We start from the raw sequence: 10,352 nt of genomic DNA on the forward strand, positions 1-10,352 counted from the left end.
CCGTTTAAAGATTGCGCAATCGATATTGTACCTCTTGCTCTACCATATATACAGTGTCACAAAAATCTAAAATAACCTCTTTGGTAACTGCATCTGAGCTACAGTTCGGTAAGGTCTGAATGTAAGCTATTCACGAGCTGTAGCCGAACATGACCTTGTTTTGCAAGTTTATTCATGGCATTGAAAACAGCGCGTGAAGAAACGAGTTGGCGGGTCCAACTTTTTCTACCTTGATATCCTTTAAAGCCGCTCCATCTATTTTCTACTTTCAGCCAGACATAGATCTGCAAATGTTTTCAATCAAGATAGTCCGTTGAGTGTTACCCGCTTTTGTGAAACACGAGCGGACTGACGTCCGATGCCTGCGATAAGGGTCAAATAAATTGAAATAAACATCTGTAACGTTACTCTACATACTTTAAAAATAAACAAAGCAAATTCCAACAACATTTCTTTTTTACATTTGTCTTTATTCAATACAGACATTCCGCGTTGATTACATGTATATCCGTTTTTCGGTAGCTCGACACATATGTGCGTCCCTTGCAAAAGGTTTAACAAAAACAAAAGTTGTTATATTTGTTGTTGTTGTTGTAATTGTTGTTCTTGGTGTTGTTGTATGTGTCGCGTAATGCAACTAAAATGTTGAGTTTAAATGGTTAAAGCAAAAAAGTCTCTTTTAAAATATAAAGATTATTTTTTTATTAAACTAACATTGTTTTATCAATACAAAGGGCTACCATTTAAATTCAATGTAACATTAATGGTCACATTAGTACCGATGTAAATTCAGAACTAATTGGTAATAACTAATAATAACCGCACATCTTGGGCATATACATTAACAACAGCATATGATCGTCTAATGGAATTATATATATTATTGTATTATTATATTAAGAAAGAACATTTTAAAAAAGGAATAACATTTGAACAATTGTTGGTTAATGAGTTAGATTTCTACTGGTTAGACATATGGCATGTTTTAATAAAAGCCTATTTATTTCGCGAAGGTAATCACACACAGAACGAACCAGCTCTTGTTTGGCTCTTGATTGTTTTTGCACTTCCCATGTTTTTGAAGATACTTTTGTTGTCGTGAAAGCTGTGTGATTTTCGGTCTGACAATCTGTACATTTTTGCATAAACCTTTGCTTTTTTAGAGTGAGACCAAATCCCTTCATAAGAATTGCATATAAAACACTGTTTATGGTCTTATTAAAGTCTAAGGAATGTGCATCAGAGCACACAGCACGTGCAAGAATTTTTTGGCCGGGCAACTGAATATAATAAAGGAAGGTGCAGCCCACTCTAAACAACCGCGGGCCTCTACCAACCGGATTAAACAAACTACCACCCGTGTTAAACTCTGTTGAGAGTTAGGCTCCAACTTATATCACAATTTGACATTGACGTCTGGAGAAGCCTCCAGACGATTCTCAGGTCCTTCTTTTCAGGGTCCCCAGCCACAACTCCGCGAGACAGGCGACAGTATATCCCCTTGTGTTTAAACTATTCGAAATGTATTACACTGAAGTTGATGAATTGATCTTAAAATCAAATGGGATGGCTTACCAAGCTCGGCAAGCAATTTTGAAAATTGTACGATGGTTGGTCAGCTTGACTCTCACAGAAATAGTCCACAGGAGGTTCTTGTACGACATACTGTTGTCCGGTGACCACCACTCAAAGTGTTGTTCGGTAACGATCACTGCTGCAAAGTGCACAACACAGAAGCAACGAGCTATTTGCATTAACTTGCGGACTTTTGTAATATATACGCATAAAATGAATATATTTAACCTAATATGAACGCAGTTTTCAAATTCAAGGACGTTTTTATAACTTTTATCCTTGTTTGTAATGCATGCATATTAGGGAAATTGTAATTGTGCACCCTTTTGTAATTGCAAGTTGAAATCGAGAACGCACGATTGCTTTTGTTCGGGTTTAACTATCCGTTTGCCATTGCGTGTATAATATTTTTCCTTTTTTGTAAAGTTAAAACACAGACGTGCGCTCATTTAATTATTATCTATCTTGTTGATTATATTTTAATTACATACCAATATATATATAATAACACGTGTACTTGACACACTATGCATGTCCATATAATTTGGAAGAACAAATGTCTGAATTAGTACTTTAGATATCCCCATCCCCTAAAACACCCTCTAGACAATCGCCACAGTGCCAATGTTTACCGTAGGTAAGCCCCTATGTAACGGGAAAAACGCACCAGACCTTATATCTGTATAAACTACATTCAGGTTCGGCAAGTTGGGAATATTTGCTCTTGACTGTGTTTTTATTGTAAACAGAACAAGAGGGCATTTCCCGTGTTATTACTTTATACTCCGTGCTCGAAAAGAAGTGACATTTTTTATTACTTTTTCTCTGCATTGCGTAAGAATTAAGATTAATTAGGTGACACGTCTGATACGTATTCTGTGTTCGAGTTCGAGACGGCAGAGAGCATTTCAGAGGGTGAAAGTGGTCTAGTGTATTACAGGTCAGGGAGCCGTTGCAATAAAAATAGTTTCATCGTTTACAGCATATTTGAGTAAATAGTAATTTAGCCGGTATTTAAAATGAAATCAATGTTTTGGAATTCAAAACAAATCCTGTTGTCATTTGTGACGTTAACACAGACTTAAGACTACAGAAGTCACGGCTGAAAACCTTGCTCAAAAAGAGATTTATAAAAAGGGCGATGGTGGTCCAATGGTGACGAAGATGTGTGTTTGAGGCAAAAAAAAGAAATTAATAGGTTGAGATTCTAATGTTTAGAAGTTGTCTGTTCAAGCCAAAGAGAGACATTAAGAAAGTAAGACTGATCCGATGATGCAGTCGGTGTGCGTTTGAGTCAGAGAGAAAATAAGAGGGGTGAGGGTGGTGTAAGGTATTTAAGTTGTGCTTTGATCCAGATGAGATACATTAGGAGGGCAATCATTGTCTATTGGTAGCGTTGTTGAAATTTAGATCCAGAAAAGATAAATAAGGTACTTTGTGTGATATCGATTTTGTGTTCGAGTCCGAAGAGAGACATTAGGGGTTGTCAGCAAAGTGACTTTAAGAGTGTTTGGGTTGTCTTGTAATATAAACGTTGTATGTTCGGACCAGAAGAGAGACATTGCGAGTGTAAGCGTTGTCTGTTCGAGTCAGAAAAGTGACTTTAAGAGTGTTTGGGTTGTCTTGTAATATAGACGTTGTATGTTCGGGCCAGAAGAGAGACATTAGGAGTGTAAGCGTTGTCTGTTCGAGTCAGCAAAGTGACTTTAAGAGTATTTTGGTTGTCTTGTAATATAGACGGAGTATGTTCGGGCCAGAAGAGAGACATTAGGAGTGTAAGCGTTGTCTGTTCGAGTCAGCAAAGTGACTTTAAGAGTATTTTGGTTGTCTTGTAATTTAAACGGGGTATGTTCGGGCCAGAAGAGAGATATTATATAGGAGTGTAAGCGTTGTCTGTCCGAGTCATCAAAGTGATTTTAAGAGTGTTTGGGTTGTCTTGTAATATAGACAAAGTATGTTCGGGCCAGAAGAGAGACATTAGGAGTGTAAGCGTTGTCTGTTCGAGTCAGCAAAGTGATTTTAAGAGTGTTTGGGTTGTCTTGTAATATAGACGGAGTATGTTCGGACCAGAAGAGAGACATTAGGAGTGTAAGCGTTGTCTGTTCGAGTCAGCAAAGTGACTTTAAAAGTGTTTGGGTTGTCTTGTAATATAGACGTTGTATGTTCGGACCAGAAGAGAGACATTGGGAGTGTAAGCGTTGTCTGTTCGAGTCATCAAAGTGACTTTAAGAGTGTTTGGGTTGTCTTGTAATATAGACGTTGTATGTTCGGGCCAGAAGAGAGATATTAGGAGTGTAAGCGTTGTCTGTTCGAGTCAGCAAAGTGACTTTAAGAGTGTTTGGGTTGTCTTGTATATAGACGGAGTATGTTCGGGCCAGAAGAGAGACATTAGGAGTGTAAGCGTTGTCTGTTCGAGTCAGCAAAGTGACTTTAAGAGTATTTTGGTTGTCTTGTAATTTAAACGGGGTATGTTCGGGCCAGAAGAGAGATATTATATAGGAGTGTAGGCGTTGTCTGTCCGAGTCATCAAAGTGATTTTAAGAGTGTTTGGGTTGTCTTGTAATATAGACGGAGTATGTTCGGGCCAGAAGAGAGACATTAGGAGTGTAAGCGTTGTCTGTCCGAGTCATCAAAGTGATTTTAAGAGTGTTTGGGTTGTCTTGTAATATAGACGTTGTATGTTCGGGTCAGAAGAGAGACACTAGGAGTGTAAGCGTTGTCTGTTCGAGTCAGCAAAGTGATTTTAAGAGTGTTTGGGTTGTCTTTAATATAGACGGGGTATGTTCGGGCCAGAAGAGAGATATTATATAGGAGTGTAGGCGTTGTCTGTTCGAGTCAGCAAAGTGATTTTAAGAGTGTTTAGGTTGTCTTGTAATATAAACGGGGTATGTTCGGGCCAGAAGAGAGATATTATATAGGAGTGTAGGCGTTGTCTGTTCGAGTCAGCAAAGTGATTTTAAGAGTGTTTGGGTTGTCTTGTAATATAGACGGGGTATGTTCGGGCATGAAGAGAGACATTAGGAGTGTAGGCGTTGTCTGTTCGAGTCAGCAAAGTGACTTTAAGAGTATTTTGGTTGTCTTGTAATTTAAACGGGGTATGTTCGGGCCAGAAGAGAGATATTATATAGGAGTGTAGGCGTTGTCTGTCCGAGTCATCAAAGTGATTTTAAGAGTGTTTGGGTTGTCTTGTAATATAGACAAAGTATGTTCGGGCCAGAAGAGAGACATTAGGAGTGTAAGCGTTGTCTGTTCGAGTCAGCAAAGTGATTTTAAGAGTGTTTGGGTTGTCTTGTAATATAGACGGAGTATGTTCGGGCCAGAAGAGAGACATTAGGAGTGTAAGCGTTGTCTGTCCGAGTCATCAAAGTGATTTTAAGAGTGTTTGGGTTGTCTTGTAATATAGACGGGGTATGTTCGGGCATGAAGAGAGACATTAAGAGTGTAGGCGTTGTCTGTTCGAGTCAGCAAAGTGACTTTAAGAGTATTTTGGTTGTCTTGTAATTTAAACGGGGTATGTTCGGGCCAGAAGAGAGATATTATATAGGAGTGTAGGCGTTGTCTGTCCGAGTCATCAAAGTGATTTTAAGAGTGTTTGGGTTGTCTTGTAATATAGACGGAGTATGTTCGGGCCAGAAGAGAGACATTAGGAGTGTAAGCGTTGTCTGTTCGAGTCAGCAAAGTGATTTTAAGAGTGTTTGGGTTGTCTTGTAATATAGACGGAGTATGTTCGGGCCAGAAGAGAGACATTAGGAGTGTAAGCGTTGTCTGTCCGAGTCATCAAAGTGATTTTAAGAGTGTTTGGGTTGTCTTGTAATATAGACGTTGTATGTTCGGACCAGAAGAGAAACATTGGGAGTGTAAGCGTTGTCTGTTCGAGTCATCAAAGTGACATTAAGAGTGTTTGGGTTGTCTTGTAATATAGACGGAGTATGTTCGGGCCAGAAGAGAGACATTAGGAGTGTAAGCGTTGTCTGTTCGAGTCAGCAAAGTGACTTTAAGAGTATTTTGGTTGTCTTGTAATTTAAACGGGGTATGTTCGGGCCAGAAGAGAGATATTATATAGGAGTGTAGGCGTTGTCTGTCCGAGTCATCAAAGTGATTTTAAGAGTGTTTGGGTTGTCTTGTAATATAGACGGAGTATGTTCGGGCCAGAAGAGAGACATTATGAGTGTAAACGTTGTCTGTCCGAGTCATCAAAGTGACTTTAAGAGTGTTTAGGTTGTCTTGTAATATAAACGGGGTATGTTCGGGCCAGAAGAGAGATATTATATAGGAGTGTAAGCGTTGTCTGTTTGAGTCATCAAAGTGACTTTAAGAGTGTTTTGGTTATCTTGTAATATTAACGGGGTATGTTCGGGCCAGAAGAGAGATATTATATAGGAGTGTAGGCGTTGTCTGTCCGAGTCATCAAAGTGACTTTAAGAGTGTTTGGGTTGTCTTGTAATATAAACGGGGTATGTTCGGGCATGAAGAGAGACATTAGGAGTGTAAGCGTTGTCTGTTCGAGTCAGCAAAGTGATTTTAAGAGTGTTTTGGTTGTCTTGTAATATAGACGGAGTATGTTCGGGCCAGAAGAGAGACATTAGGAGTGTAGGCGTTGTCTGTTCGAGTCAGAAAAGTGATTTTAAGAGTGTTTGGGTTGTCTTGTAATATAGACGGGGTATGTTCGGGCATGAAGAGAGACATTAGGAGTGTAAGCGTTGTCTGTTCGAGTCAGAAAAGTGATTTTAAGAGTGTTTGGGTTGTCTTGTAATATAGACGGGGTATGTTCGGGCCAGAAGAGGGACATTAGGAGTGTAAGCATTGTCTGTTCGAGTCAGCAAAGTGATTTTAAGAGTGTTTGGGGTGTCTTGTAATATAGACGTTGTATGTTCGGACCAGAAGAGAGACATTAGGAGTGTAAGCGTTGTCTGTTCGAGTCATCAAAGTGACTTTAAGAGTGTTTTGATTGTCTTGTTATATAAACGGGGTATGTTCGGGCCAGAAGAGAGACATTATGAGTGTAGGCATTGTCTGTTCGAGTCAGAAAAGTGACTTTAAGAGTGTTTTGATTGTCTTGTAATATAGACGGGGTAGGTTCGGGCCAGAGGAGAGACATTAGGAGTGTAGGCGTTGTCTGTTCGAGTCAGAAAAGTGACTTTAGGAGTGTTTGGGTTGTCTTGTAATATAGACGGGGTAGGTTCGGGCCAGAAGAGAGACATTAGGAGTGTTAGCGTTGTCTGTTCGAGTCAGAAAAGTGACTTTAAGAGTGTTTGGGTTGTCTTGTAATATAGACGGGGTAGGTTCGGGCCAGAAGAGAGATATTAGGAGTGTAAGCGTTGTCTGTTCGAGTCAGAAAAGTGATTTTAAGAGTGTTTTGGTTGTCTTGTAATATAGACGGGGTATGTTCGGGCCAGAAGAGAGACATTAGGAGTGTAAGCGTTGTCTGTTCGAGTCAGCAAAGTGATTTTAAGACTATTTGGGTTATCTTGTAGTATAGACGGGGTATGTTCGGGCCAGAAGAGAGACACTAGGAGTGTAAGCGTTGTCTGTTCGAGTCAGCAAAGTGATTTTAAGAGTGTTTGGGTTCTCTTGTGGTAAAGACGGGTCAGTTGAGAGACAAAAATTGGAAATGAAACTACCCTGTTGAGCTCTGAGGTGTATTTAGAAGGATTTATAGGTTCGAGGCCGCCAACTTTGTAGTTACCAAGTGATTTACCGGCACAGAGAAGCAATGCTTACTTCAGATGATCTTCCTTTTATATTATATATTATTCTTAGCTTAACCCTCGATACCATTTTGGTCATTTTTTAATTTTTCAAATTCATGTTACGCACACACCTAAATCCGGAACGCTGGCTACGTCCCTGAATGTGAATGCTTTATATGACTGATTGTTTTCAAATATTAAAGCTACAATCTTCGTTTGCAACTTGCAATACATGTTTATAAGGAAAATTGTAATTCCACACAATAGGGGGATATTCTCGTACTAATTTCCGCATAATTGCTTTTTTGTTTATGACTTTTGAAACTTAAGTCTTTGGGTCGGTAGATTTGGAATATCTATATGACTTAATTATACAGATAGTCATGACCTCCTTGTTATTGCTTTATGCTGGGGAATCGAGTTCCGAAAGAGAGTATTAAGGTATACATCTTTTATAGCAGCGAACAAAAGTAGCTTATTTAATTTTCCTTCTTTTGCAAAAATGAGTCATTTGCAATGAGAATATCACAAGCAAGCTTCATTTTACACTTTAAATACAAGTCAATCCACTGTTTGCTAGGCAAGGTGACTGACAATTAGCATGCGTAATATCGCGCATACACTTGTACCCTGCGCGAAAAATGCCTATATACCTATTTGCAAAAAATGTATTTGTTATAGTGTAACTTGATCTAAGAAGCTTAGATTCTTTTTGTGGGAAAGAAGGGTTCGCCCATAATGTTTTTCCGAAAACAAATTTAAACAAAATTACTGTTAAAATGTGTTACACACGAATAATGTATGACCTCAGATGTATCCGAGTTTACGTTTATCACCTTATTATGACATTGACATTATCCGAAAAGATGCAAGCAGTCTAGTGGTATATAAAATTGGTGGTGAAAGTAGTCTAGTTGTATGTTAGGTGGGTGTTCAAACAAGAATAGAGACAATTAGACGGTGAGAGTGTTCAAGTGGTATAAAAGATGAGTGGTCGACACTGAAGAGAGACATTTTAAGGTTGAGAGCGGTCAAGCGGTATAGGAAGTGTGTGGGCGAGCCAGAGAAGAGACATTTAGAGGATGAGAGTGGTCAAGCGCTAAAGAAGGTGTCTGGTCGAGCCAGAGGATGAGAGCGGTCTAGTGGAATGGAAGTTGTGTGATCAAAGCAGAGGAGAGACATTACGAGAATGCGCGTTCGGGTATGACGAGAGATATTAAGGTGGTAAAAGTGGTAACGTTAAATACAACTTGTGATTTCGAGTCCATAGAGTGATATTTAGATCGTTTGAGTGGTCTCATGATGAATAAGGTGTATGTTCAAGCCAGAAGAGAGACATGAAGGGTATACATGTTTGGTCCAATGGTATAGAATACGTGTGTTCGGACAAAATCAGTGTTTTAAAGCAAGAAGACCTTTGTGGAGGTCTAGAGTTATACAAGTTGTGTGTTCTAGCTAGAAGAGATACATATAGATTGTGAGTGTGGTTTAGTGGTATACAAGTTGTGTGCTCGAGCTAGAAGATATACATATAGATTGTGAGCGTGGTTTAGTGGTATACAAGTAGTGTGTTCGGGTTAGAAGAGATACATTGAGATTGTGAGCATGGTTTAGTGGTATACAAGTTGTGTGACAGAGCTAGAAGAGATACATTGAGATTGTAGTCGTGGTAAAGTGGTGAACAAGTTGTGTGTTCGAGCTAGAAGAAATACATTGAGATTGTGAGCATGATTTAGTGGTATACAAGTTGTGTGACAGAGCTAGAAGAGATACATTGAGATCTTGAGCGTGGTTTATTGGTATACAAGTTGTGTGTTCGTGCTAGAAGAGATACATTGAGATTGTGAGCGTGGTTTAGTCTTATACAAGTTGTGTGTTCGAGCTAGAAGAGATACATTGAGATTGTAGTCGTGGTAAAGTGGTGAACAAGTTGTGTGTTCGAGCTAGAAGAAATACATTGAGATTGTGGTCGTGGTTAAGTGGTATACAAGTTGTGTGACCGAGCTAGAAGAGATACATTGAGATTGTGGTCGTGGTTAAGTGGTATACAAGTTGTGTGACCGAGCTAGAAGAGATACATTGAGATTGTGAGCGTGGTTTAGTGGTGAACAAGTTGTGTGTTCGAGCAAGAAAAGATACATTGAGATCTTGAGCGTGGTTTAGTGGTGTTAACGTTGTGTGTTCGATCATGAAGAGTAGCATTTAGGGGGTGATAGTTATCTAGTAGTATAGAAGTTGTTTTTGCGACTTGAAGATGGACATTAGGAGCGTGGTATTGGTCTGATTTAAAATATTTTGTGTGTTGACGCCAGAAGAGAGACGATAATAGGAAGCGACCCAAATAATGACATTAAGGGCTTGGGAGTGGTTTAGTGTTTAAGAAGTTGTGTGTTCGAGGCAAAAGATATATATATATAATTATATATATATATTATTTAAAGCGTAAGAGTGCGCTGGTGGTATCGAAAGTGTGTGTTAAAGCGAGAGAAGTTAGATATTAACAGTGTAAGAGTGGCCTAATGGTATCGAAATTGCGTGTTCGAGCCAGAAGAGCGATATTAACAGTGTGAGAGTGGTCTAGTGTATCCAAGTTGTTTGTGTTGAGCCAGAAGAGCGATATTAACAGTGTGAGAGTGGTCTAGTGGTATCGAAAGTGTGTGTAAGTCGAAATTGTGTGTTTGAGTCAGAAGAGAGATATTAACAATATTTGAGTGGTATAGTGATATCGAAGTAGTGTGTTAAGAGCCAGAAGAGCGATATCAACAGTGTAAAAGTTGTCTAGTGGTATTGACATTGTGTGTTCGAACCAGAAGAAAGATGTTAACAGTATTATAGTTGTCTAGTGTTATCGACGTTGTATATTCGAGACAGAAAAGAGATATTATTGTTGGTGTAGTGGTAAAGAAAGTGTATGTTAGAGACAGAAGAGGTATTTGTTAAGTGTTAGAGTTGTTTAGAAGTATCGAAGTTGTATATTCGACCCAGAAGAGAGATATTTATAGTGTTGTTGTGGTGTAGTGGTATAGAGACAGATGAGGTATTCGAAGTTGTGTGTTCGAACCAGAAGGGTGATATTAACACTGTTAG

Source organism: Mya arenaria, chromosome 10 (assembly GCF_026914265.1).
Source record: "Mya arenaria isolate MELC-2E11 chromosome 10, ASM2691426v1".
In the NCBI taxonomy this organism is placed as follows: Eukaryota; Metazoa; Mollusca; class Bivalvia; order Myida; family Myidae; genus Mya; species Mya arenaria.